At 47.6% G+C, this 26413-nt stretch overlaps 1 protein-coding gene across 21 annotated transcripts in view; it reads left to right on the forward strand.

The window, feature by feature from the left end:
• Ikzf1 (IKAROS family zinc finger 1) overlaps nucleotides 1–26413 on the forward strand; it is a 94316-nt gene that overhangs the window by 24712 nt on the left and 43191 nt on the right. The gene's annotated exons all lie outside the window — the stretch shown is intronic.

The following is a 26413-nucleotide window of genomic DNA, read 5'->3' on the forward strand; positions in this document are numbered from 1 at the left end:
AGGCATTGTCCTTTGACCACGCGACACAGAGAGCGTCCCGGCTAGAGTCCGGCTGCTGACTTGGTTCTCATGGAGAAAGAGGTGGGCTTGCCCTGCAATCCCACAGCTGCCGTGGAGCCTCTGCAGAATCATCATGCTGCAGGCATGCTTTAGGGAACTGAAAACAAGGCCGGTTCCTGGAGAGCAGGAAGACGTGTCCTTCACTTGTCGTAGATGGATGGGTCACGAGTGCCAGCAAAAGCCAGTAGGCACCTTATCCCTGTGACCATGCCGTGTGAGTGGGGACCAACCGTGGCTGACTCCATGACAGACTGTGTCCCTTGCATCCCGAGTAAAGCACTCAATCCCAGGTACTCTCGGTGTGGGAATTCCTTTGGACTTGTCATTTCCAGAGTCTCCTCTCCCTGGCCGTCCCCATGAACGATTTTCAGTTCAGTTTCCTCCCAGGGCGGAGTTTAGAAAACAGTCTTTTCAAACTTGAGGAAATAAAAGGCCCCGGTAAACCTTTTCGCCTGACTTGACAGTAGCCGTTGTCTTGGCCCTGGAGACAGGGCCGGCCATTTGAAGTGGGCCCCACAAATAAAGGGAGCAAAGGTTCTCATGGGCAACTAGAGGCCAAAGAGCCACTTGCCAGGAAAACTGAGAAAAAGCCCAGAGGACAGATAGGATGTGGGAAAGGGGTGAGAGGATCCGCCCTACAAACGCCCCCAGCCACATTACATGGTGGCCAGCTGGTCCTGTGTGACTCTTGAAGGAGTGCCAACTGTTCCACATGTAAGCTGCAGGCTGTGGGTTTCATAACTTGCAGACTATCACATTCAATAGAATGGTGTGAAGATAACATGTAGGGGAATTCACAGATTGAAGGAAATAAAGTTGAAGCAGTACTTCACCACACTCTCCCGTGGTATGGCTCATGAGAACCAAGGAGTCAGAAATGCCAGGAGACCAGGAGGCTGAAGAGTCTGAGGTGGGAGCAGAGGGCAGCAGGAGGAAGCAAGAGTCACCATGGAGATTGGGAGTCAGTAAGAGAGATGTGGTCATGCGGGAGGGCCAGTCCCAGAAAGGACACATTCCAGATTCCTGGTCCCTGGTTGTGACTCTCAGGGCAGAGCTTCTCATCTTCCCCAAGCCTCAGTTTCCTCATGTGAGCAACAGTAACTACCACATGCCCCAGGATGGCTTTGTGGGGCAGATGAAAAAAAAAAAAGCAGAAGACAGAATGGCAGACAAAAAATAAAAGGTAGGGAAAGCGTATATTGTGTATCCCAGGATTTACAGCCCTGGAGAAAGGGGCTCAGTGTAGCTTCAGGAGTAAGAGAGGGACAGGCAACAGGTCATCAGGAAGAGACAATGGATTTATTCATTAAAAGCCAATTCATACATCAGGTAGTGGTGGTACACGCCTTTAATCCCAGTGCTTGGAGGCAAAAGCAGATGAACCTCTGAGTTTGAGGCCAGCCTGGTAGACAAAGTGAGTTCCAGGACAGCCAGGGCTACACAGAGAAACCCTGTCTGGAGAGAGGGGGACGAAGCCATAAAATAAGCAAACTGATATCAGCCAGGAAAGTGAGAAATGTGTTATAATAGGACAGTGCCGAAGGGGAGACTGACTTCAAATCAGGGTGTGGGCCATCAGAGTGGACAGTTGAGGGAGGCATGGTCAGAGCTGACCAGCAGTGAGGGTGGAGGAGATTGGGTCACTCAATGGGAGAGAGGCAGGCCTGCCGTTGACAGCTGTGACCCATCCCAGAAGCGTCTCTAGCACCAGACAAGAGCAGACCAAGTAAGAAAATCAGCAGTGGGAAACACTAGAACCCAACCCCCAGCTGGTTAGTGGGTCATTCCCAGGACTTGAAAGTTAGGGTTTCACACATTGCTGCTTTTTCTAATGATGCTGACAGGCCACCCTAGATCTATGTATAAATACTGCTACAGTGACAGTCACATGCAGAGCAGGACACGCACCAGTACTGGCCCTCCATTGTCTTCAAAGTCTGAATGAGAAGAAACAAAAGATTTGAAGGGCAGCTTGAAGAATTTAAGTCAGACCCAAAGGAGAACGTTCTGGCAAGCAGGGATTTAGTCATCAGAATGGTCTACTTAATGACACTGCGGCTTGTTCTTTCTGAAGTGGTCTCTTTAAAATTGAGAGAACTCTCAGCTCTCTGAAGTGGTTGTGTCTGAAACCATTTGAAGCTGAGGAAGCACCCATTGACCTCTTCAGGCAGCCCTGAGTTTACCAAGTCTCGCTTGTTTGCTGCAGGGAGTGCAGAACCCATTGCACTGGCACAGAACTCCAGGGCCTCGTGAAGGTCTTCCTGTGGGACGATGTCCAAGCTGAGGTCTAGGCAGAGCTGGGCGACTTGGAAAAGAAAATAGCAGCTCCACACTCCCCTCCTTTGCTCAGTTCTACTTCTTTCTGGGGAGTTTTCTCCTGGCTTGGGTTTGCTCTTGCCCCTTGTGACCTAGAAGGGACCAGAGCTGCACCGCCCTTCCTACCCGACAAGCTGAGGCCTGTGGGCCAACACTGAGAATCCAGGGCAACACTCCATGATGAACGCAACCACAACAGGGAAGTCGGAGCAGAGGGAGAAGAGACCTGGAGTGTAGGGAGGGGGATTCCAGGCTAACAGCACAGACACACGCCATCAGAAGGCCAGGCAAGGGCGGGGCTTAGCATAGAGGCCAGGGGAAAAGCCACCAGAGGCGTAGGCCTGCCCAAGGCTGGACTAGGTGTTCCCAAATCACCCTGAGTGGTGGCTTCAGGGGCTGCTTGGCCCCTGACATTGGGACAGCCTTGTACAGAACCCATACAGAAGGAATGGGAGGAACACTGTGAGGGTGTGTGTATTCTAGGCTGTGTAACTCTCCATTTCCCTTTGAGTTCATCTCAGTCTGATCTTCATCTGCTGGCTCTGAGAGAGGCTGGCGCTGCACAGCCTCTAAAGAGTGCTTGCTTGTGCCAGAGTCTGGCTCTCCTTAGCTTAAATGGAAGTGGGGAGAAGGTACGAAGTAAAATCTGCATTTTCCGTTGCTCTAGGAATCCTAACAGAGATAAGGACGTGCGTAAAAACCTTGATCTTGGTTTTTATTTTGTTCGTTTGTTGTTTTTGGTTTGTTTTCTGCTCCATTCATTACACTGATTCAGCCGTGAGGGCAGGACTGAAACAGTGTAGATAGTATTATGTTCCATGAGGGCATATAAAATATATTGTCCCTTATTTTGTAACTAACTGATAGTCCTGGAGCCAAGGTCCTCTCCTATGGAGGGGGTGGTGTGTAGCTTGGGCTGCACTTGGCATACAAACTCTGGGTTTCGGTGTGGCATTTCAGACATACTTACTACACCAAGGCTTATCCCCTCCTCCCCCCTACACTATCATCCTTACATTTCTCCTATCTCCACGGTCATCTTGAAGCAGGCAAGGGTTGTCCTCGGGGTGGGTGGCAGCTATGAGGATTCCTTTAGGCCTAGGAGAGGAAGAGGGGCTGGAGGGAGTTTTTCAGGGCTTGAAAAGAGACAGCAGGCCTGGCTAGAGAGTGGGCAGCTGGCTTCAAGTGCGGATGTGAGCCCCCTTATCTAATCAGCAGCTAGAGGAAGTTGTTTTTATCGGTGAAATGCATCTCTTCTGAAGCGATAGCCCCACTTCAGCTTGGAAGAAGCATTATCTGGCAGTATCTGAGCAGCTGTGGGGAGTGCAGGGACAGAAGGTGCAAGCAGGCAGCATCTCCAGCCTCAGGAGCCGCTGCTGACCCCGGTTTCTCTTCTCTGGGGATGACTGGAGAATGTAGGTTGACTTTTTGTGCACTTTGCTTTCTCTTTCTTGCTCCCTTGTTCCTCTTTGGAGCTGAATGCTCCATGCTGTGGTTTCAGTGGGGCAGATCTGTCACACTCTGTCCATCTCTACCTTGGAATGCTTGTAACAGCCACTGGCGTGCCCCTTCCCACTCTATAGGCATATCCCAACCTGCCAAGAAGTATCCCTATTTCATGAATTTCTCAAAATATGAGATACTAAGTAGTATTATAAAAATGGTTTTCCCACCCTCTTTCTCTTTCCACGTTTAGCCAAGAGGCTGATGGGTGTCTGCAGCCTCCAGGAATGAGAATTGCAGACTGCCCACCAAGGCTTTTGCCTTCTGTATCTCCCTTAATCTGTCAACTAGTGGGAATCACAGTGATCTTCACTGACACTTGCTTATGCCTGATCTTGGAAGTGACTCTGCAACGCGTGCCATCTTGGGTTGGGCTTGGATTTACACAGTGCAGACCAAGCAGCAGGAATTTAGGATCATACCTTGGAGGAAATGCAAATTCTTTGCCAGCACCTGTCTGTGCATGCTTACTTGCTTCTGTGTACGTGGAGATTATGTATTGTATGTATGATGGATGGATGTGTATTTGTTTATGTGTGTGGTAGATATGTGTGTGCTTGTTTATGTGTTCTTGTGTGTGGCATATGCATATATATGTATATCTGTGCACATGTACACATATGTGAATATGGATGTGTAATATTTTTAGGCATGTGTATTTGTGATACATAAACATGTATGGTATGTTGTGGTATATATGTGTGAGGTATGTAAGAAATATGTATATATGTGTATTATGTGTTGTGTGTATATGTGTTTTTGTATATGCTATGTATGCATGTGTTATATGGCACATGTGTATGTATGGTGTGTGGCATATATGCATACGTGTGTGACATGTTGGCATGTGTATGTAATACGTATATGATATGTATATATTGCGTATGCAGAGTATGTATGTGTATGGTGTGTATGTAGCATATATCTGAGATGTGTATAGTTGCACGTGTATTTGTATGATGTGTAGCAATGTGTGGATAGTGTGTCTGGTAGTCTGGTATTCGTGTGGTATGTATGTTTGTGGCATTTGTATGGTATATATGCTGTATATATGTATGTGTGTGTGGCATGTGTGATTTGTGTAGTTTATGTGTGATATGTATGTTTGTGTCTTGTGTGTGGTATTTATGTGTGGGGCATGTGTATAACTTGCTTATGGCATGTATATGTGAGGTATGAGTTACTTGTGAGTGGTGTGCAAGGGGCTTGTGTATGGTATGTGTGTGTATATATAGTATTTATGTGTGTAATTTGTATAGTATGTATGTTGTACATAGTGTGGCATGTATGTAGGTGTTGTGTATCGTAAGTTGAATGTGTGATTGTTGCTTTTTAAATATTTATTGCACTTATTTTGGGGTGTGGGGAGGTGTAATATGCATGCACCTTGGAGCATGTGTGGAGGCCGGAAGACAACTTACAAGAGTCGGTTCTTTCCTTCCACCAAGTGGGTCCCAGAGATTGAAGTCAGGCTTGACAGCAAGTTCTTTACCTCCTGAGCCATCTCCCTGGCCAAAAAGCTTGATAGTATGTATACCACTGTTTTCCTGGAGATGCTGGCGCTCAGCTAGCTGTTGGAGCCCCTATCTCATCAGCTCTGCTGTGACTACCATCTCTGCACCTAGAGGATGAGGAATTCACCCTACCCAGGCAATGGATGCAAGTTACACCCCAGCATGGAGTTCACCCCAGCCAGCACTCATGGTGTTGTGAATGCCTTCGTGTTGTGCTAGTGACAAAAATTACATATCATCATCAGATCATCATCATATCATTGGGTGACCCTGTGCCTGAGTAAGTGGCTTGGCACAGAAGCCTAAACACTAAGCCTACAATGAGATCATTCCCTGGGTCCCAATAGAGGGCCACTCAAGTCCCCTGAAAGAACTAATTTCCTGTCTGAACCATCAACTCCAAACCCCTGAACACAAGAAGCCTAAGGCAGCTCTGCCAGGCCCTGGTAGAGAAAGTGTGTAGACAAGTGTGGTGTGCTGAGGGAGGGTCAGGGGGATATGGCTTATACTTTGGCCTAGTCTCTTCTTGTATGCAAAGGCCACTCTATACCCGTTCACTTCCTTATATTTGTAGAATGGTGACCTGAAATTTCCTTAATATCTGATCCAAAACAGAGCCACTTAGGTGCAAAGCACAGCCCCGCCCCATCCTCTGCTTAATTCATTTTGGCATTTAAATAGATGTTGTTTGCACCACCTCCTGGCTTTGTTTGGGTTGTCTGGCCCTTCAGGGACCAGGAAAACCCATCAGACCCCAGAACTATTCCTAGAGCCCTTCAGTGTACAAGATGGCCTTGGCCACTGCCTTGGAACCCGTGACAGCTAAGGAGCGGCTGGATAGTGATGCCTGTATTCCAATGGTGCAATGAAATAATATGATTTTTTCTTAGAGAATATATACAAGGAAGAGTTTTCCCTAACTGGACTGAGGCTCAGATTCATGGTTTGAGCAGAGGTATGAGAGGGACCCAGCCCTATTTTGACTGTAGGTAGAGTTGAGGAAAGAGGGAAGGATGCTGAGAAGCAAAGGCCCTGAAGGACCTTAGCAGCTTGGTCTGTGTGTGAGCAGTGGTGCTGGCAAGGGGCCCTTCCCAACAGGCTGGCCCAGTGATCTGCATGTTAGAGTTTGTTCTCGTGATGGTCTCTGCAAGTCTATGGGTCTCCTAGAAGGGTGTTTGAACCTGCGCCAGGAGGCAGTGTGACTAAGAAAGCAGGTAAAGATGGTGTCTGTCTACTGACTTGGTCTAGGTCCTTGTGTGTAGTAACCAACCGCAGTGATTTGGGTGACGGTGATTCTGCTGAGCCAGGTGGGGAATCCGAAGTTGATTGAGATAAAATTCAATGAGGATTCCAAGCCAGGGAATTAGCTGGAATGTAGGGATAGAAGAGGCAGAAGTTCCGTCTTTGGGTAAAGTCTACTACGTAGGACAAGAGAGGGAAACCTCAGGCCAACATTGGAAACCTTGTAGGAACAGTAGTCTTTAACTGAATAGAAAAGAGAAAAGGCGACAGAGAACATGTCCTATGGTTTGGGTGAAGTTTCTCAGAAGAAATAGAGCATGGAAGCCACAGAGGAGACGTGTAGCTAAGGTGAGAAATGCCAAAGGGTGCACAGGAAGTGATCTCCAAGGAGGGTGTGGGTCACTTGTGCATTCCCAAATGCATCTCAACACGATGCAGGCAGAAACCAGACTGCCAAGGAGGTCAAGCAGGTGTGCAGCAAGGTAGGGGTGTGGGAAGCAGGGGGGAATGGAAAGGGGGGCGTGGAAAGATCAAATGGGGAGGATGAGCAGCAGGATGGGGGTGGGGAGTAGGGGAGATGGAAAGATCAGATGGGGTGGAAAAAGGAGCTGAGAAAGTTGCTGGCTGAAGAGGATTTCCAGGCTGGTGCATTAGATGAGAATATTTAAATTCACTTTAGGAAGTAGGCCTGGAGAAAAAGAAAAGATTGAGCTAAGAGTCCTAGGAGGCAAGCAAGGTGGTTCCCATGGTGCCCTGCTCCCTCCCTTTGGATTCAGAAGCCTGACTCACAAGAGGGTGTCCTGAACCCTTCCTTTCCTTCCTAGAGTCTCACCTCGTCCCTACAAGGTGGCGTTGGCCTTGATTTCCTCCCGGAGGTGCCCTCAGCACCTGTTGTCCGGTAGAGTAGGGCAGTGTCCCAGTAGTGAGGATGGAATGTTGGATGGTGTTGTCTTATTGAGGACAGAGAAAGAGGGGAGGGCAGGCAGGAGGGCTTGAAGTCAAGAAGAGAAAACAAGGCAGGATCCGATGCTCACTGCCTTCTTTATTTATTCATAATGACTTAACTCCTACTGGGGGCAGAAGGTCAGAGCCTTTGTGGGAGGCTGTCCCTGCCACATGGCCAGTAGTGCTACCCCACCCAGGTCACTGTGACAACCACATAGCTCCATATAGCTTCCAGGTGAGAAACTGACTTAAATGTCATCCTCACTTCCCTCAGTGTCTCTCCCACAGGACAGCTTTCGAGTTCACACAGGCCGTCTTCAGCAGGTTAAGAGTTTTCATTGTGGCCATGATGTTCCAGACCTCAGCACAGAAATTAAAAGTATACCGTAGAAAATTGAACCAAGAGAGGTAACAGAATCCCATCTTTGGAGGTCCATCCTTTCTTCCTGGTTTTCTCCCTTGTGTCTCCAGATGTTCAGTCTGACTGTGGAAAACGGTTTGTTTCTATAACTAAAACCCAATATTCATCTTATCTTCTTCACCTTACTCTGACGGTTTCAATTCAAAATTCAGATCGTGCTCCATTAATTTGCCGAGAGAGAGAGAGACGAAGGAGAGTCCAAGATAAAAGGGCCTCAGAGTAGATAAGACAAGTTCTACTTTCTGTTTCTGGGTTTTGGTCTCAGTGTTATTTTCTGCTTTGTTCTCCGTGTTTTGAAAGCATTGGGGACTCTGTATGTAGAGCAGCCAACTGACATTCCGTTAACTTTCCTTCTGCATGGGGTTTCAGAAAGAAATGGAAAAAAAAAAAAAACAGGTTTTGTGCTGTGGTTGCCAGTTGCCACCTGTCCTCCTATCTGGTTAGGACATTTTTCTGATTTGGGAAGTGTAAATATAACCCAGAAAAAAAAAGCAGCTTCCCTTCCTTTTATGCAAAAGCAGAAAGGTTTAAGTAGAGACAGCAAACCTACCCAGCACCCTTCAAGTTTGCAGAGGAGCAGCTGAGCGCAGTGCAGATGCCTGCTGGGGGAGGCGAGGGGTGCTGGAAGCTTCCTCCTCGGGTCCTGAGGCTTGGGTCCCAGCTTCTGGCCTCCACCCCATATGCTCCACAGATCACAGGTCTGCCCAGAATTTTAAACTTTTCCTGGGAATTTTTTTTTCTTTTTGGATAAGAGAAACTTGGAAAGAATTCAGAATGTTTGCTTCAGTTATCCTGGAGCCGGATAAATCAGCGCACTTCGGAGAGATTTATTTATGCTCCCAGACTCTTAATTGAAGAGTTTGTAGTCTACCATAGTTAGAAGTATTTACACCACAGACATTTGGTCAATGCTACAAATTAGGCCTTTTTTTTTCTTTTGTTTTAGTTTGGTTTGGGATTGAGAGCTGGCTTGATGTAATTTTCATATCTTGACAGTTACAATGAAGTATGGTGGGGGGGGAGGGTTGGATAGCTATTAAATTTGACTCCCAAGTAGTGGCTTCCCTTGGCTCTCTGCTGTCGGGATCACAAATGTGGCCTCCTGCGGCAACTGCCCTCTGCCTCTTAAGAAACCAGAGCCCTTCTGCTGAATCTATCAGTTATGCTGGGCCCAGAAGTCAGGGCGCAGATCAAGAGCCACCTCCCTCCCTGGCCCCTGCACCTGGGGTGGTTGTGAAGCTACTTTCTCAGTAAGGCTTAGCAGTATGCAAATGTGGGGGAGGGTGATCCAAAGCTCACCCTACCGTGGAGGGACCCAGCACTCTTGGGGCTCTGAAGCACGTGACACTTGCTGGAACTCACTTCTCTGGTTCTGAGCCATCCCTGCCACCTCTGTCAGAAGTCAGGTCAAGGCAGGCACTGCTGGCCACAGGTCTGAGGTGTGTCTTTGCAAGGCTGGCTGCCAGGACAGCACTTCCCCTACGGTGGATGTGGCTGCAGGCTGTCGATTTCCACGGAAGTCACCAGGCCAGGATTCCGGTGAAGCACTGAACAGCCGCCATCTTCCCCATCCAGCAGGGTGTAACCTGTGACGTGTGATCGATGGCTGGCCTCCAGGCTGGCTCCCGCTGCCCGGCAGGGCCCAGGCAATCGTGGGCATTCACTTTTTCCGAATGAAGGACTGTCACCCTAGAAGGGAAAACCTTGCTGAAATGAGAAAAAGACTTTTATTACAGCCCTGTAGGCAACTATATGATTATTGTTATTATTATTCTTAGGACCTGGCAAAATGTTGACTGCTCCCACAATGTCTCTACACTCCGCTTGAACTTGGTTGCAATAAAAATATGAATCTCCAGTGACCCCCCAGAGTGCTTCTTTCAGCTTCTGTTTGCGCCATAATGTTTAATAATGACTATTAACTATTGCCTGGCGTGGTGACCACTTGTTTGATTCTGGCCTGACAGTTGAAATGGCCTTTAGTGAAACTAGTGTTTGGGGGAGAGAAATGCCGAGACTTGAGCACAGAGGCTTTCATCCTGAGAAGATGGCGGCTGGTTGCTGTAAAACCATGTGCATTTCCTTACAGTTTTAGAGGCCTGTTACTTCCCGTGGTCCTCACCCTGGTTTTCGCGTTTGCCTTTGTACTGCTGGGTATGGAAACACCTGTTAAGGGTTTGTGTTTACTGGTGTATTTTCATAGTCCAGTAACTACTTTTATTATTGGTGGAATATTCACCCTTTTCTCAACCTGCTCTGTGCCTTCGTACCACACACGTGTCCAGACTTGCTGCCATCCCTTGACAGACTTGCTCCACAACTATGAGCAACCGTTGTCTGGGGTCAGGAGTCTCATAGACGCCAGGCACATGGTAGCCAGTGTTTCTGGAATGCATCTATGCGTGAGTCCCCTGTGCTAGTGTGGCGCTATCTGCTGGAAATGCAGTCACATGCAAAGGTGTTTCTGAATTCCCTAGAGAAAGGAACTTTTCTTTTTCAAAAAAAGGAAAAAAAAACTAGCATAGGTAAATTAATGTTACTATATTTTATTGAGTCAATATACCCAAATATTATTACAGATATGTACTCACTCTAAGTAGGATTTTTTTAAAGGGAGAACTTTTACTTTTCCCTTGGACTAATCTAAGTAGGATTTTTTTAAAGGGAGAACTTTTACTTTTCCCTTGGACTAAGCGTTTGAGCCCAGTGTGTATTTGACGCGTATATCACCTCTCAGTTTGAATTGGTCGCTTTTCTTATGGTCAGGAACCAGCTAAGCCAGCAGGTTGTAAGGGGTTGATTTGGTTTTTTTAGTACTGTGCTCTTGCACTGATCCGTAGCTCCAGGCAGGCAGAGCTTGAGACTTCCTGAGAAAAAGGATCTAATTACATTATAGAAGAATATTATGGGGTTAGTGCTGAGTTTTATTTCTATGTCAAAAGTACGGACTTCTGCTCAGTCTACGTCCTGTCCCGTTTGCGCCCTTCAATTACTGTGGACCCCAGCGTTCTAGCAGCCAGCGCTGCAGGCGTTTGCTGCAGCACAGAGAGCAATACATGCAGAGCATCAGTGACCTGGGAAGCCCATCTGCTTTCCTGACCCCAGCTGACTGCAGGTCAGAGACAGGGTAATGCTAGCTTTTGTTTCCACCCCCTCCCCCTTTTTTTATTTGGCCCCACATGGGGTTTCTCTGTATAGCTGTGCTATCCTGGGACTCACGTTGTACACCAGGCTGGCCTCAAAATCAAAGACCTACCTGCCTCTGCCTCCCGAGTGCTGGGATTTAAGGCCTGGAACACTACGCCTGGCATCCATCCATCCCTTCATTTATTCCTGGGTTCCCCTGTGGTCTTGGTGCAAAGCTATTTATTTGATTAAATGTCTACAGAATATGGCAGTTGCTCTGCAAGAAAAGCCCATTCCTGAAGAGTACCACAGGAGACAGCTCCCAGCAAACGGAGCCTCAGAGACACTACCTTGAAACTGGTTTTGGAAAAAAAATGGTGGTCACCGAATCCTCTTGCTACTTCCTATAGACTGCTGCTGCAACCTGATGAAGCAACAGGGAGGAAAGGGGGTTGGAAAGGATTTTAAGGGAGAAACAGAGGCCAGCTTCCTTCCTGTAAGCCTCGTGTTTGCCTCAGCAGCCACTGCTGTTCTGAAGGAACAGGCATGGATGGCTCTGGTGCCCCCACCCCTTAGGCTTCCCCGCCACACCTGGCACCAGCACAGACCCCAGCCTTGCGGATGTCTGCACTGCCACTGCCCACTGCTCTTCTTATAGCTCAGGAGACAGGGTGTGTCCCTGTGCATGCGGCTGCTGGGTTTCCTGAGCACACCATGATCCAGAGCACAGAGATAGGATCTGTCGTTGTGGCTTTGTATTGTTATTGTCTTATGACTCTCCCTCCCTACCTCTCTCCCTCCCTCCCTTCCTCCCTCCTTCCCTCCTTCCTTCCCTTCCTCCCCCTCCTTTCCCTTTCTCTCTCCCTTTTTCTCCCTGTCCTCTTTCTGTCTCTTCCTCTGTCTCCTCCTCTTCTTTCTTCTCTCCCTCCTTCCCTTTTCCCTCGCCCCTCCCCCTTTATTCATTCCCTCCCTCACGCTTGCCCTTCTTCCTTTGTCCCCACTCTTTCTCTCCTCCCTTCCCTCCTTTTCTTCTACCCTGACTCCCCTCCCTATTTCTACTTCTCCTTTCCCTCCCTCCCTCATTCCTTTATTCCTTCATTTGATCATACATGTATTGTCATCAAAATTTGGTTGCTTGAATGGATCTAGGAACCAACAGATGGATTGTGTTGCATTGATCTACCCTCAGTACTCTGCTCAAGAGACATGGCAGAACCATAGGATACAGTCCTGTTGTCCTGAGGAACCGGAAGCATCTTTAGGTGCCCATTGGTGGTAACTAGCAGGGTCAAAGCCACATGTCTCAAGGTGACTAGCTTTGTTTTTTGCTTTCTGCTAAGTGAGTTAGGTATTCCCTGGTTCGGGATCTCTTGTGGTGCAATGATCTAGCTGGTTGTGTCACAGAAAACTTACCATGCAGTCTCCATAGGTATAGATCCAGGGCTCCTGAGCACGTGAGATTCTTGACTCTTTTGACCGCTCCAGACTGGAACCAGCATTATTATAGCAAATTTTGAAGTAGAAGTGGGTTTGTTAGTTGTGAAAACTAATAAGGAATCGAAATAATTCCCGTCATATTTCTCAAAACTGTGTAGTCTCCATAATACTGCCACTACACCTACTTCCAACCTCTGGAATGAGTGTCATGAGAGTCCCAGGTGGACAAGATCCTGTTCCTTTAAAGAGTTAAATATACACTGTGTCTTACCTCTGGTTGCTCTTCAGACTTGGACCTAAAGGGGAGTGTTTTCTCCGTGGATTCAACATTTTAGAACTCAAGAGACAACTGGAGGTGCTGTTGAGACAGATGTGGGTTAAATGTCTGCTCCTTCCCAGACGCCCTGTTGGGCAGAAGTCACCTGCTGGTTTTGGACACCTAAAATTCTCTTAGATATTTATGGAAACGGTTAGCTGGGTGCACTGAAGTTCATAGCTTTCATTGCTTTTATTGAATTCATTGATGGCAGTGTGACCATTCTCCTCGCAAAAGCTGTCATGTTTAGTAAATGATATTGGAGTCACCAGCAGACCACATATGTGACAGTCCCATTGATGGTATCTGCTCATGGTACCACAGCCGTCTGTGTCTGTACCTCATACACTCTGATGATCACATGGAGATGAAACCCCTCAGAATACGTTTTTTTCTTCAAGAGTATCCATGTTATCAAGTGATGCTTTTCTGTAATAGCTTCTGTCTGAACATGGATGGAACAGATAGGGAATATACATGGCCAGCCTTTGATGCTAATGCCTTTCTCCCACACCCAGTACCCATGGAGCAAGGCAGACGCAGGCACAGCTTACTAGTAATATCCTGTTGCTGCTAGACCGAGAGGTCCCAATTCCATGAAAGACGCTGGGTAAAAGACCACTCAGACACCAGGTGGATTCAGCAGTCCGTTTAAACCAGTCAACAGGCAGGTCACTCGCTGTGGGGGCTAGCAGCATGGGGGAGAGGGCGGGAGTGAGACAACAAGCATTGAGCTCAGTCTGTCCATCTGGAGTTCCTTGCTTCTGTCTGCAGCATCACTGCTTTCTCATCAGTGAGAGCCCTTCCAATTGCAGGTGAGACATACATTAGGCCCACTAAAGATCCCCTTCTTCTATCTAATTGCTTCCTTCCTTGGAATATAATAAACACAAAGAGTGAAAGCTATTGTACCTTAGCTTGCTATTTGTGCTCCTTCTTTAGAGGGCGCTTGCCTGCATGCATTTCTCTTAGATCTGTGTGCTAGCAGACAGTGTGCCACAGCCAGCCATGGATCCCCGGGGACTCACTAATATTGACCTGCGAACATGTGGCTTCTTCAGCACATGGTCGTTGTTTATCAACTCTTACAGCTCTGCAGACACAAGGCTGAGTAGAAAGGCCGCTGCCTCCCTCACCTTTGGTGTGTTGCCTGAATACAAACACAAGAATGTATGAGAGTTTTACAGTCACATCCCTCGTCTCCTGTTGACCAGCAAACCTAAGCAGTTTCCCCAGAAGACGTATCTCTTGCACATCCTGGAACATTTGACTCAACAGCAGGATCTGCTCATAGTCATTCTCCTGCTTAGTTCAGTGAATCTCAGCTCAGTCTGTGTAGAATGCATGGGCTTTGTTGAATAGGACAAGATCCCTGCCCTGAAGAGGTTCATTGTCTCTATTCCATATCAGATCTGGCTGAAAACATCATTTTTTTTTTCTGTTTCAATAGTGTGATACTCTGTGGATAAAATATGGAAATGGTGGAGTTTGGGTTGCTGAACTGCTCAGAGTTCTGTGTTGATCCCTGCTCCCCTAGACACACCCCGCCAGGAGGACACAGCTAATGGACCAGGCTTCAAGTCAAAGTCATGCTTTCTGTCTATTCAAATTACAGTTCTTTAAAGGGGCCCACCAACACCCCATACTTCTCAATTAGAGGAGTGAAAACATGCTGCTTTTCCAGTCTGTTCAGTTCTTATTCCAGTGAAGTTTATTTCACAAAGAGATTTATCCATCGGGTCTTGGATTGAGTTTGATTTTTACCTTGGCAATTGATTTTTCTCCTAACATTCAGAGTTCCTGAGAGTCAGCTGAAAGGTTTGGTGCCATGCCACATAATGTGTTAAGTTCAAGAGTAGGTTATAAATGCAGAAAGATTTCTTAGGAGGTTTAAGTGACAGGGGACCAGCAAGGAAAAATGTTTGGCAATCGTGATGTGTGGAGATGTATCTGCCGCTGTTGGTACAGCATTCCTGGCTTGTTAAATGCGTTGGCTTGCTGCTGGTGAAGTCCCCTTTGCATCCTTCAGGTCAGAGAGGCTCGTCTTCCATTCCACAAAGAAACAGGAGCTGGCTCAGAAGGCAGAATGTTTTGCTATAATCAAGATGTAAATATTTAGCTTTTGGTTTAGAACAGATTACAGAAATCCCAAGATTCTCCTGCTGTGTGCCTGGACCAGTTCCAAGAGAATGCCCTTGCTTGGTTTCCCATCTGTCACTCACACTGTTAAATGCTGACAGAAATTGTTTGCGTTTGTCAGAAAAGTTAGAAGCCTCGAATTGTGGCATCCAGAGAGATACCACATAATCTTTTCAGATCTACCTAAGTCCCAACAAGGAAGATGGGAGAACATTTGCTGGTCAGAGATGCCTCACAAATGAGCTGTTAGTGACAGTATCACCTCAAAAAAAAACAGGAGGGGATAGGCACACTCCGAAAATTATTTGTGGCACATTCTTTGAGGCAAAGCACCTCTCTTAAGTGCCGCTTCCCTGCCACATGCCATGAAGACTAGAACAAGGGTGAAGTGGTCTTAAGACCATGGGTAACACCCAAGCAGGGGAACTCTTCCCTGGAACAATGTGCTGGGCCAACAAGAACAAACCAACCAGACCACTGGACCAGATATGGTTGCAGTGAGCAATGCTTCTGTAGGTAGACATGGAGAAAAGTAAACTTGAGATCGGAGGCAACAGCTTTAGTGAGTGCTTGTTTTGTATCTTTTAATAGATGTCCATGAACTACTTACTCACAGGAATGAAGAGATACACCCTGAACAATGGACAGCTAACTGTAGGCCAAGACACGCATGGGTCATGTAGGGTATGGTTGCTATAGGGGCTGGATATGGATACGCTGGCCTGTATGCCATAGACAGAGAACTTCCAAGAGCATGTCCAAGGACCCAGCACAGGCTGGAAGAGTGTTCCCTGTGTTGAGTTGCCAGTCACTATGCTTACTTAGCTGGTCAGCTTAAAGGCTCAGTTTTCTAGTCTTTGAATCTTGCAGTACTATTAACCTTCTTTAGGCTATTACTGACTTTTCCTTTAAGTGTATGTGTTCATAACCTTCATTGCCATCCAAAGAGCAAATCCTTGCCAAATGGCATTCTACAGCCAGGTATCTAGCACCAAGTCTAATTTCATTCAGGACATATTTGCCAGGCATATAATGTTCTGGTGGGGGGAAGGGCGTAGACGAATGAGCCGTAACCTGAGTTTTCCTGGGGGAACAGAATATGTTTTAAAAACTGCAATGCACACAAGAAGCAAAGGGAGAAATCAGTTTTGATGAGACATGTGTAGACATATTTCCCTGATATCTCACCAAGTTCTATAAACCTTCCTCCTCACCACTGGTCCAGGAGTAAGTCTCCAAGGTTTGGTTTGCACCCTCCTGTGGTGCACTGAAGAGAAAGAAGCTCCCTCCCCTCCGCACTGCTCCTTACAGTGCATCTGTTGCAAGGAGCCCTGCAGCTACGAGGGCTGCTGGCCATTGCCCAGTGGTGCTGAGGTTGCCCGCAGAGAGCTCTGCCTCACTCCTGACCGTTAGAAATGTGTCACCGACGTGTGAAACTATTGACGCTGTCAGGTTTCCCATCATTTCTATTCTTTCGATCCCGCTCATTTGCATGGGTTACTCATAAATGTAGATCTTGGGCATGATTTGGACAACTGCTCTGTCACTTGGCAGAAGGACCTTGCTAGGTGGGCTGGCCTCTGGTGCTGCTTTGTCTGCAAGTGCTGGATGCCAGTGAGCCACAGGTGGTGCCTCAGGAGCTGGCCCGGAGCCAAGGGCTGAGGAAACAAAGTGTGGATCTGTTTGACACAGTAACTGGTTTAAAGCCCCCTTCATAAATGCGAGCCCTGCTTCTGAACTATGGAGTTCGCTTTAAGATCCCCGGTTGCTTACTTAATTTGTGTGCTGACATCTCTGGGTAGAATCGAACACCCTGACTACTAAGAAACCTTGTGAGTTCAGGTCGAGGAACTCTGAAGCATTCACCACTTTGCAGTTATTCATGAGTAGTACCCTTTATTAGGTAGTTTTTGTGATGGGGTGAATGGTTTGTGGGCTTCACCGGGGTATTCTTATGATACTGGAGGAGTGGGTTGAGCCGTAGTATTTGGAAGGCTTTTATGTTTAAAAAGATGTCGTAGCGTACAACTTAAGAACCTTGATTAAACTCAGCCTTTCATGGTTACACCTTAAAGTTGAAACCCATTTCATTTCATCATTTCCCAGAAGGGGCACTCAATTCACCCGTTTCCTGTTTTTAATCTCAGGTTGTTCTGTATTTGCTCCATATCTCCTCTCCCAGTAGCACGGCCTGGAAGTCAACATCAAACTCTTGCCCGACCTGAGATTCGCGCGTTTTGCACATAGCTGCCGTCCACGCTGAGCTATCTTTACACAGATCTGTGAGGGCTGTCTGTTCCCCTCGTGTCTGAAACGTCACAGCCAGTCATTGAGCTCCTCATCACAGCAGCCATGTGCCGTGTCTGACGCACAAGCTCTCCTGCTCCCAGTCTACCACAGACAGTGTTTTTAGTCTGTCATTGAGCTGGGGGTGGCATTCGAGACCAAAGCTTCTGAACTACTTAATCTTGCCCCATTCTATTTCTGGTGCACTTGAACCATTGTGTGTAAAAAATATTCGTTGAATCTGCTTGATACCTCTTGCGCCGAGAGTCCTTAAAGACGTATGTGTGTTGTTGATGGTGACGGTGTTGATGACAACCAAGCCCAGCAGCCGTGCGTGCTTGGCACATGGTATACAACCGAGTCACACTCCCACACCTTGTTTATTCATTTATTCACTCCTTCAGCAAGCGTGTCTCTTGCTTCCCATGTAGCAGGGGTATTGGCCTGAAGTTTTCACTTCTGTTCCAATTTCAGATGGTTAGAACCCCAGGGGCAGAAAACATGCTTGTGTTTGTCAACCCACGGGTCCCTCACTCCACTCAAGAGAAGTTGCTTTGCCTCTGGAGCTGCTGGCTCTGAGAGGCCTGCTGTGGTCTCGTAATGAGTTCTGTCTCTTCCTCTGTTAAACTGCTAAAGATTAAGATAAGAAAGGGTCTTTTCCCCGCTGCAGTGTGTAAAACAGGGATCCTTATCCTCAGAGTGGGTGTCTCAGGGATTTGCCAGGGTAAGTGGGTGAGCTGTAGTAGTTCAGGGATTTGCTCATCCTGGTGTTTGGCTCTTCTCTCTTCCCCATCCTGGTTATTGCTTACTGCAGATGGACGTGAATGGCTAAGGAGTGAGCAGAGAGGTGGTAGCAGGGGCCAGTATGGAGCCGCTGGTCTTCTCAAGAGGGTACATTTTAAACTTAGCATTTTCATGTTAGGCTGCAGGCTGTCGTTTTCTACCCCTGCTCTCTCTTCAGATTCTTTCCAGTTAAGCTTCCATTGTATTTCCGTCTTTTAAACCAGAAGCCTCCAGGTTGACGTGAAACACGCCCATCTCCTTAGCTGCTGTCCAAATGTGTCTTTATATTTAAGAATGTGTTTTATTTGGACCCCTTCCCTGACGTAGCTCGGCAGCATCAGTAACATGAATTTCTTGTCCCTGCAGAGTGTAAAACTTTGCCAGCTTCATGCAGTGTGCATTTCCCCTCAGATATGTCTCACATTGTTTAAACTTGGTTGTTGAAAATGGATTGGTGCTCATGGATGGTATATGGGTCCCTATGTCTCTCCCCTGGTCTTGCTTTCACGGTCAGATGTCTTCATAAGATCGTAAGACAAAAAGTAAGAATCGGAGTCCCAAGGGCTACTGGGAGCGGGGGTAGGCTACAAGGAGAGTGCTCATTCCTGCACTAGAAGGCATTTGCAACTTATGCATCCAAGATTTCTAAGGCTCTTGGACTGATTTTCCTGACCTCAGCCCTTCCTCCCAACCCTTGCAATGATGAGCTGTCTCAGCCTTTCCCACCTTTCCCAGGCCACCGTGGGTGTCACGGCATAGTGTGGCCGACTACCTAGTGCAATCCCTGGTGACACTAGTTAAGTGGCCCTGGGACCCAGGCGAGGGTGTCCTGGTGGTATGGGTTACATGATCTATGTGACATGACACGGGTAGACAGCCACATGACGCATGATTACATGAAGTGACACAAGTCAAACCATCTTCACAACCGTAGGGACATTCTGGTAACCAATGACACAAGAAAGGAAATCCCGTTCATATGCAAGAGCACCAAGGGAGCACCAGTGAAGACCCAGTGCACCAGAACCAGCACACCTATCTGAGCTTACGTCTGTGAAGTCCCAGAGACTGCAGTGACAGACTGGTGGCCACGGGCTAGAAGATGTGGCTTTTCTCCCAATGTTAACTTGTATTCAATTGTATTGTTTTTATTATTTTTATAAATATTTAAATTACTCTCATTTCATTTATTACAAAGGATCCACAACCCTCTTAGTATTTCTGTACCCAAGACATTCCATGTCACAGCTTTGGCCTGAGTACTGCAGGGAAGGTCCTCTTGTCCCAGACAACCCTATATCCAGAACCTTTTTAGTTCTGGGACCCAGCCTGGCACTTAACTAGGGTGGGAGAAGGGTGCAGAGAAAGCAGAATCCCCAGCTTCTGCCTGAAGGGCACTGGTTCCTGGGCTCTACTGAATCCCTCTGCAACATGGTTGTTAAAGGGCCGTGTCTGCCTTTCGCGTGTCTGAACTCCTTATTTATCAGCTCTCCTGGGCTGTGTGCAGCTGCTGGTCGGGGGGACTTATGGGGAGAGGATAGAGAGAACCACAGTGTAAAGGGTGGTGGCAGCCACTGCTCTGGGTTTCTTTACCCTTACCCTAGGGTGGCATGGCAGAGGTGGGTAACCTCCTTTCCCTACCTGCGCATGTGTGAGCACAGCCCTTCCCACAGCCTGAAGTATCCAGCGCAGAAAGTGGATGCCAGGCTTGAGGAGATGACATTGGACTGTTTATTCTGAGTGTGGCCTTGGAGGTACCAGAAAAGCAGGGGACACAGCACCCCAGGCAGCCATCTATAAATCTCCAGGCACGTGTTTTTTTTACATAGTCTCTAGTATTTCTGCTCTTTTACCTGGCATTGCAGGTTCCGGTGTATACTTTAAGATAAAAAATATGATAGTTGAGGTAGGTGACACAGAGAAGATACCATTCAGAGCATCTAGCCAGGGGAGTGCCCATCAGAGGCCTTGAAGACAGCCTGACAGGTGGGGATGGGCCTGAGTCTCTGTAGAAGGTGGATTCAGTGGGTGGCAGACCCCTCTTCTGGATAGCCCTGCTCACCAGCCTCCTGAGGCAGATCTTCCCCAGCCTCCATTTCCAGGGAAGGATTGAGACATCTGAACTTCCCTTCTTACTCACAAAGAAACACACCTGTCCCATACAGGTCTCGGAGAGGCACCTTGTGCCGGGACAGTGCATCTTCTGGGACCTGACGAAGGGCTGAACGTGGTCGTGTCTGAGTAAGAATGTCTTGTGTGAAAACTGCTCTGAGCACAGCAGAGTCCTCGCCCACGCAGTGCATGGCCTCCCCAGGGCAGACATGCACACAGACATGCATGTCCTGCACACTGCATGAAGCTGAGGCAAGAGAGACCGACTGTTTCTCAGTTGACCTAAGGCGTTCTTGTGGCAAGTCGCTACAAAGTGTCAGATGCTAGATCACAAAGTAATAAATCAACAGAAACAATCCTCAGAGCCTCTGGCGGAGGAAGTCTGTGTGAGCATCAGTTTGTTGTCAGAGCAACAGTAGCTCCGGGGTGGCTGAAGCTTCTCTGGAGCAGTGACTTCAGGGACATCTTGGGACAGCAGCATGGGAACTCTCACCCTTGATTGCTAAGGGAAATTTCCATTTGCATCAGGCTGTTTTCTGACCTCCTCAGTGGGCTCTGCCGGCTCTGCTGCAAGCCTGTGGCCATGTTAGATAAGGACTTTTTTCTAAGCGGTGTCCACACTCGGCCGGTGGATGCCTTTGACTCAACTCTGCTTGCCGGTTATCTCGATGAACAGAATGCCACAGACAAACGTGTTGATTTGTAATTTTGTTCTCGTTTTTCTGGGATACTCTCTTTTCGTCTGTTTCCTTTATTCAAACACTGACTGGTAGAGGTTTCTAAATGTGCCCTTCTTAAATATGCTTTTGTTTTCTGTTTCTGTAGTCTATTTTTGTTGTTGTTTGCTTGCTTGCTTTTGTCTCTGCCCTAACACTGGATCTTTATTAGACTGTAAGAAAATCTTATTGTGGTTTTTACTCTCTTTTTTTTTTCTAAAATACAAGAGAAAAATATTTGAGTGATCTACTAAAAGTATCACTAGTTCCTGGATTTTAGCCCTGAATAACTAAGGTGGTCGTCATACTCTTCTGTGGTGACTAGGACTGGAGAGCTCAAACTCTTATTTTAAGTTCAAGAAAGGGCTGTGTGTGGATGTGTGTGCACGCACATAGGCCTGTGTGTGAACATACATAGATGTGTATGTATGTTTGGGTTTTGCACCTGTATATATCTAATGCATGTTTGTTGTACAAGTTGTGCATACATGCTCATTCATTACATGTGTGTGTGAAGGAGGGTATGTATGTGGGCTCTGTGTGTTGGGTATATTATTATCCTGTGCCTGTATCTGTGTCTATGCCTGCACTTCCGTGTGTCTAAGTATGTAGGGGGTGTGTGCCAGTATTCATGTGTGTGTGGACCTGTGCATGTCTGCATGCATGTCTGGGTATTGTGTGTTGCCCCCCAGCTCTCAGCTAAGCCCCTGGTATGATTCCCTATTCTTACTTCCCTTTCTGTCAGTTCTCCATAATTCTTTGATTTCAGTTAGGCTGGTGTCTTGGGCAGCTTCCTCTTTTCCTGTATTCCTATATTTCAATATTCACCCTCGTTCCTCTTCTTAAGCTCTTACCATACAGTCAGGAGGATGTGGAAACCCAGTTACAATATGACACACAACACAGTGTCACAATCACTGAGCACAGCCCTACCTCCTGGGGATAGTGATGGGCTAGGAGAGGCTGGGAGAGACAAGGATAGATTAGAGAAGCCTTACTTTGGAAGTCCAGGGCTTCCTGCCTCCTAGCTGCTGTTCCAGAAGTGTTGTGACCAAAGCAGGCCATTTCATACCTTTCTCCAATGGCAGCTGGGGTTCATGTATTTAATTCAGAGGGAAGGGCCTCCCTGTCATTGCCTCATAATCCTGCTTTTCCTCCAAAATGCCTGTTGACTCCCAACTTCCCTATTTCTGCCTGTGGGGTGTTATGGTCTCCTCCCTGGGAGGGCTCCTCATTCCTAAGTCAGTCCCTACTACGTGACCCACTGAACAAGCATCTCAGACAGTCCTTGTTGCTTCCAGAGGGCCCTAGAATGGCTCCCAGCCTCCTACCCCTCCACTCCAGGATGGCAGAACACTGTCTCCATAACTCTGAGCACGTAGAGGATCATTAACATGCCCACCTCGGATCTCTCCCTGCCGTGAGTCACCTACGTGGTTCTGACAAGTCCCTAGGAAACCAGGGCCCGTGGCCCATTTCTGCTGGTGCTCCTGGGGGCCCTTGGCAGTGGCTGCTGCGTTTGTTGTGTTCCTGTCATGCTGGCAGCTTAAAAACTCTGGAGGTGGAAATGCATCTTCCTCTTGTGAGTGCTCAAGAGACCCCCCCGGGAGGTTGTGAACCCACTTCCAGAATGCCTGCGTTCTCCCAGTGATGTTTGATTTATTGGAAGGGCCTTGTTTCATTAACTATGAGAAACAGAAAGTTTATAAAAACCCATGTGAGGGCTTAGGGGGTGACCTGGGAGGAGTGTGCTCTGAGGTCCCATGGACTTAGGGCACAGCCATAACTTGCTGAGTTTCACTGGTGACCCTGGGCAGGTCTGTTGTTTGTGAGTCTTCTCTCTCTAGCAAAATATAGGGGGTGTTTTCCTAAGGGCTGTTTAAAGGACTAAAGAAATCTACAGTAGATGCTCAACTCAGCCCCCTCGCCTCGAGAAAGCTCCCAGGCTTCTTTGAGGGCTGTGGGGGAGCCATTGGGAGATGTAATGTGTGCAATACATCTGATTTTTAACTGGGAAGAGCTCATGACTTGAACTACTCATTTCTGTCCATTTCCCAATAAATGCAACTGAATCATAAAAGGAGAAAAACGGGAAAGGAAGAAAGAAATTCTCTCATTTCCAAGAAGTGCTAATGATAAGAAGGACAGGACTTTTTGAGATGCCCTGATCCTAAGAAACTGCTGGTCCCTACTAGGAAAAACATGTGGCTTTTGTAGGTTCTTCCCGAGAGACGTGACATTTTGTTGAAAGTGCCAGTAACCTAGGGCTTTCTAAGTAATGAGCTGAGCTCAGGAAAAGATAATGGCACCTGAACAAAAGGGCAGCCAACATTTCCTGAGGGCCAGGTGTCTTCTCTGCTCTCTCAAGAGACAATTTTCTGGGTCTCCTTGTGAGGAAGCTGCAGCAGGGTGATGTCCTGTAACTCTCCGGTCCCACAGAAATGATGAGGTAGAGATGGGACCTGAACAGTACTTGCTTCTGTGGGCCCATTTCCATGGCAACTTCCGAAGCATGGAGGCCAGTTGCTAGGGCCATGTTCATTGCTAGCACCTGAGAGCTTTGCTGTGATGGCCAAACAAGATAGGATGTGGTTAGCATTTGCCGTGCTCAGTGCTTATAAGGGGAGACCAGAAGAGAGATAGAGGAGAGGAAGGGAAATAAGAAAATGGAGAACGAGCCTTAAAGTCCTCCCTACAAAAAGAACCATACAGTGCAAAGACTTTACTAGGCTGAAGTTACCAGTTAGTTGTCCCTAGATAGTAAAGGACTTGAACTCTCTGTGTGCCCTGCCCTCTTAGCGCGTGAATTAACGTTATGTGAACTGCAGCTGGTGGCAGAATTCCACAGGAGGGTTGTTAGTCTCCAAGCCACTGGTCCCAGGCTCACAGGTGCTCATGGCCAGCTCTTACAGATACCCTCTCTGCTCCTCACTCTCTGAGCTGGTACCCGAGGAACAGGCTTTCTGGGGAGAGCACATGGAGAAATAACCAAAGCAGAATGAGGCCTCCATTGCTTCCTGCAGTGTGTGCCATTGTCAGGAGCCTGCTAACCATCCCCCGCCCCAGTTTCTCAGCCTGAGTGTGTCTCAGTACCTTTCCACAGACAAGTGCCCATCCAAAGGCCTGCGCTGCCAGCTAGCACCAGGGCGCGTGGCCTAGAGGGCGTCCTTCCCCCTCACTCTGCCTTCTCGCTGAGTCACTCTTTGCTTGGAATTTTGACAGGGACCCTGGGCTTCTGGAAGGGAGAGACATCGGAGGATCCACCCTCTGAGTGTCCCTGGAGAGATTACATTATCTCTGGCCTCCCTGAAGCTGGGCTTAGGCTTCTGGAATCTTTGAAGCTGACACAAAGCCAGTTCTGGGCATGGGACGGAATGGCCGTGAATGTAAGCAGAGCCCACAAGGAGGTAACCCATTTGAGGTCCTCTTCTCCTGAAGACTTTGAGACTTAGAGGGCTCAGCTTCACTTGGCATATGGTCCCCTCATTTTATGGACTGGCGTATCCTACACCCCACTAATGTGAGAGCTGTCCACTTCTGAGCTATATTTAGGGAGCCAGGTCAAGTGGAACAGTTCACATGTTTACAGCCCAACATTTTGCCAAGTGGTAGTTGGCACTAGCAGACAGTTCAGCTTGTTGCTCTTGGAAGCGTGCTGCTGGGAAGGCCGGTCTACCGCCCCGTATGGAACGTCTTTGCTCAGCTCATACAGCCATACAGCAGATGGAAACCCTCATTGGTTGGCTCATACCTCAGTACTCCGATAATGACTAGACTTGTCATGCATGACCCTTCCAGGCTGCCGTCCTACCATGCCTCTCCACTTGTCCACTTGTCTGGTGAGCACAAGACCTATGCCTCGTGGTGGGTGCCTCTGGCTATGTCTGCCCAGCCCTTCCAGGACTGGGGTGTTGGAAGATAACCCCAGAAACCTCCTGGTGTCCCTCCTGCCATTTGTAATTAGTGCACTGGTACATGTTCTGGTTATCCAGCAAGGTCCCCCACATATTCTCTACAGTCAGCATACTGGCTTACTTAGGCCGTCTGGTAAATATGTCTCTCGCGACACCGAATTTCAAATGGAACAGGAAATATTTACAGGAGGATCTTCAGGTCATCTTTATGGTAACATCGTCTCTCCCCCTCCTCTTACACATAAAGTCTTTTAACCCAGATCCAAGACCTCAAATGATGTCATCCTGCCGTGGGACACCGGCAAGCACCTTTCTCGTGATTACCCTTCTTCTGCCTCCACTGTGTTCATCTTACTCATCAGAGTATCCCTTTTCTCTGTCTTTAAAACTCTCATTATTGGGTCTGGAGAGATGGCTCAGTAGTTAAGAGCACTGACTGCTCTTCCAGAGGACCTGGGTTCAATTCCCAGCACCCACAACTGTCTGTAACTCCAGTTTCAGGGTATCTGGCACCCTCACACAGACATACATGCAGGCAAAACACAAATGCACATAAAAACTAATAAATCTTTTTTTTAAAAGCTTTTATTGTTGTGTTAATCTTTTCTCGCTCACATGGCTCTTCCTGAATCACAGGAATGTCGTCATGGCCCCTCTATATACTTAGTACCATGCAGCTAAATAAGTAATGTTCTTGCTTAAAATGTAACACTTTTTTATTTATTTTTTTATGTCCATTGGTGTTTTGCTTGCATGTATGCCTATGGGAGGATGTCTGGTCCTGGAACTGGAGTTACCAACAGTTGTGAGCTGTCGTGTAGTTGCTGGGAATTGAACCTGGGTCCTTTGGAAGAGCAGCAAGTGCTCATAACCACTGAGCCATCTCTCCAGCCCCAAATGTAACACTTTTTAAAAATACATAAAAAGCATGAAGCTTAAAACATTCAGAAAATATCTCTAAGCTTTCTTTTTTTTTTCAGCCCACCAGATTCAACCTTCCAAATTGTAGGTCTGGGAGACCCCGGGTCCTGACCTAGCTGTCACAGACTTGATGTGTAACAGGGGGAGAGAAGATGGGGGAACTTACAAAAATGTCCCCATCATGACTGGGAGATCCTCCTGTGCCTATCAGAACAGTCATATTCACTCTCTGCTCTTCCCATCTACTCTCTAGAGGAAACTCTGAACCCATCTCTTTCTGAGCCATCCAGAGTTCTATCAGCTGGAGTTCTGTCTACCCTAATTGGTTCCCTGTGATAATTTAATACCGCATTAATAAAGTATAAACAAAAACAGGACAGGGGTTGGGATGTCATTTACTACCAGGGTCCTTGACTCACATCTTCAAGGCTCTGGGTTCTGCCCTCCCTCAGCACAAGGGCGACGCTATGTTCTCTACCTTGTCTGCTCTGGAAGCAAATCTGGCAGGTGGAACTGGGAGCAAGGCAAAGTGACGCTGGGAACAACCCCAATGTCAATCTCCACAACAGCCTAAGACACAGAGATGATGGCCTTAAGCTTCTCCCAGGAGGGGCTAGTCCCATTCAGAATGCTGGCACAGGAGACCACTGCTAGGATTTTCA

This window comes from Microtus pennsylvanicus, chromosome 12 (genome assembly GCF_037038515.1).
Source record: "Microtus pennsylvanicus isolate mMicPen1 chromosome 12, mMicPen1.hap1, whole genome shotgun sequence".
In the NCBI taxonomy this organism is placed as follows: Eukaryota; Metazoa; Chordata; class Mammalia; order Rodentia; family Cricetidae; genus Microtus; species Microtus pennsylvanicus.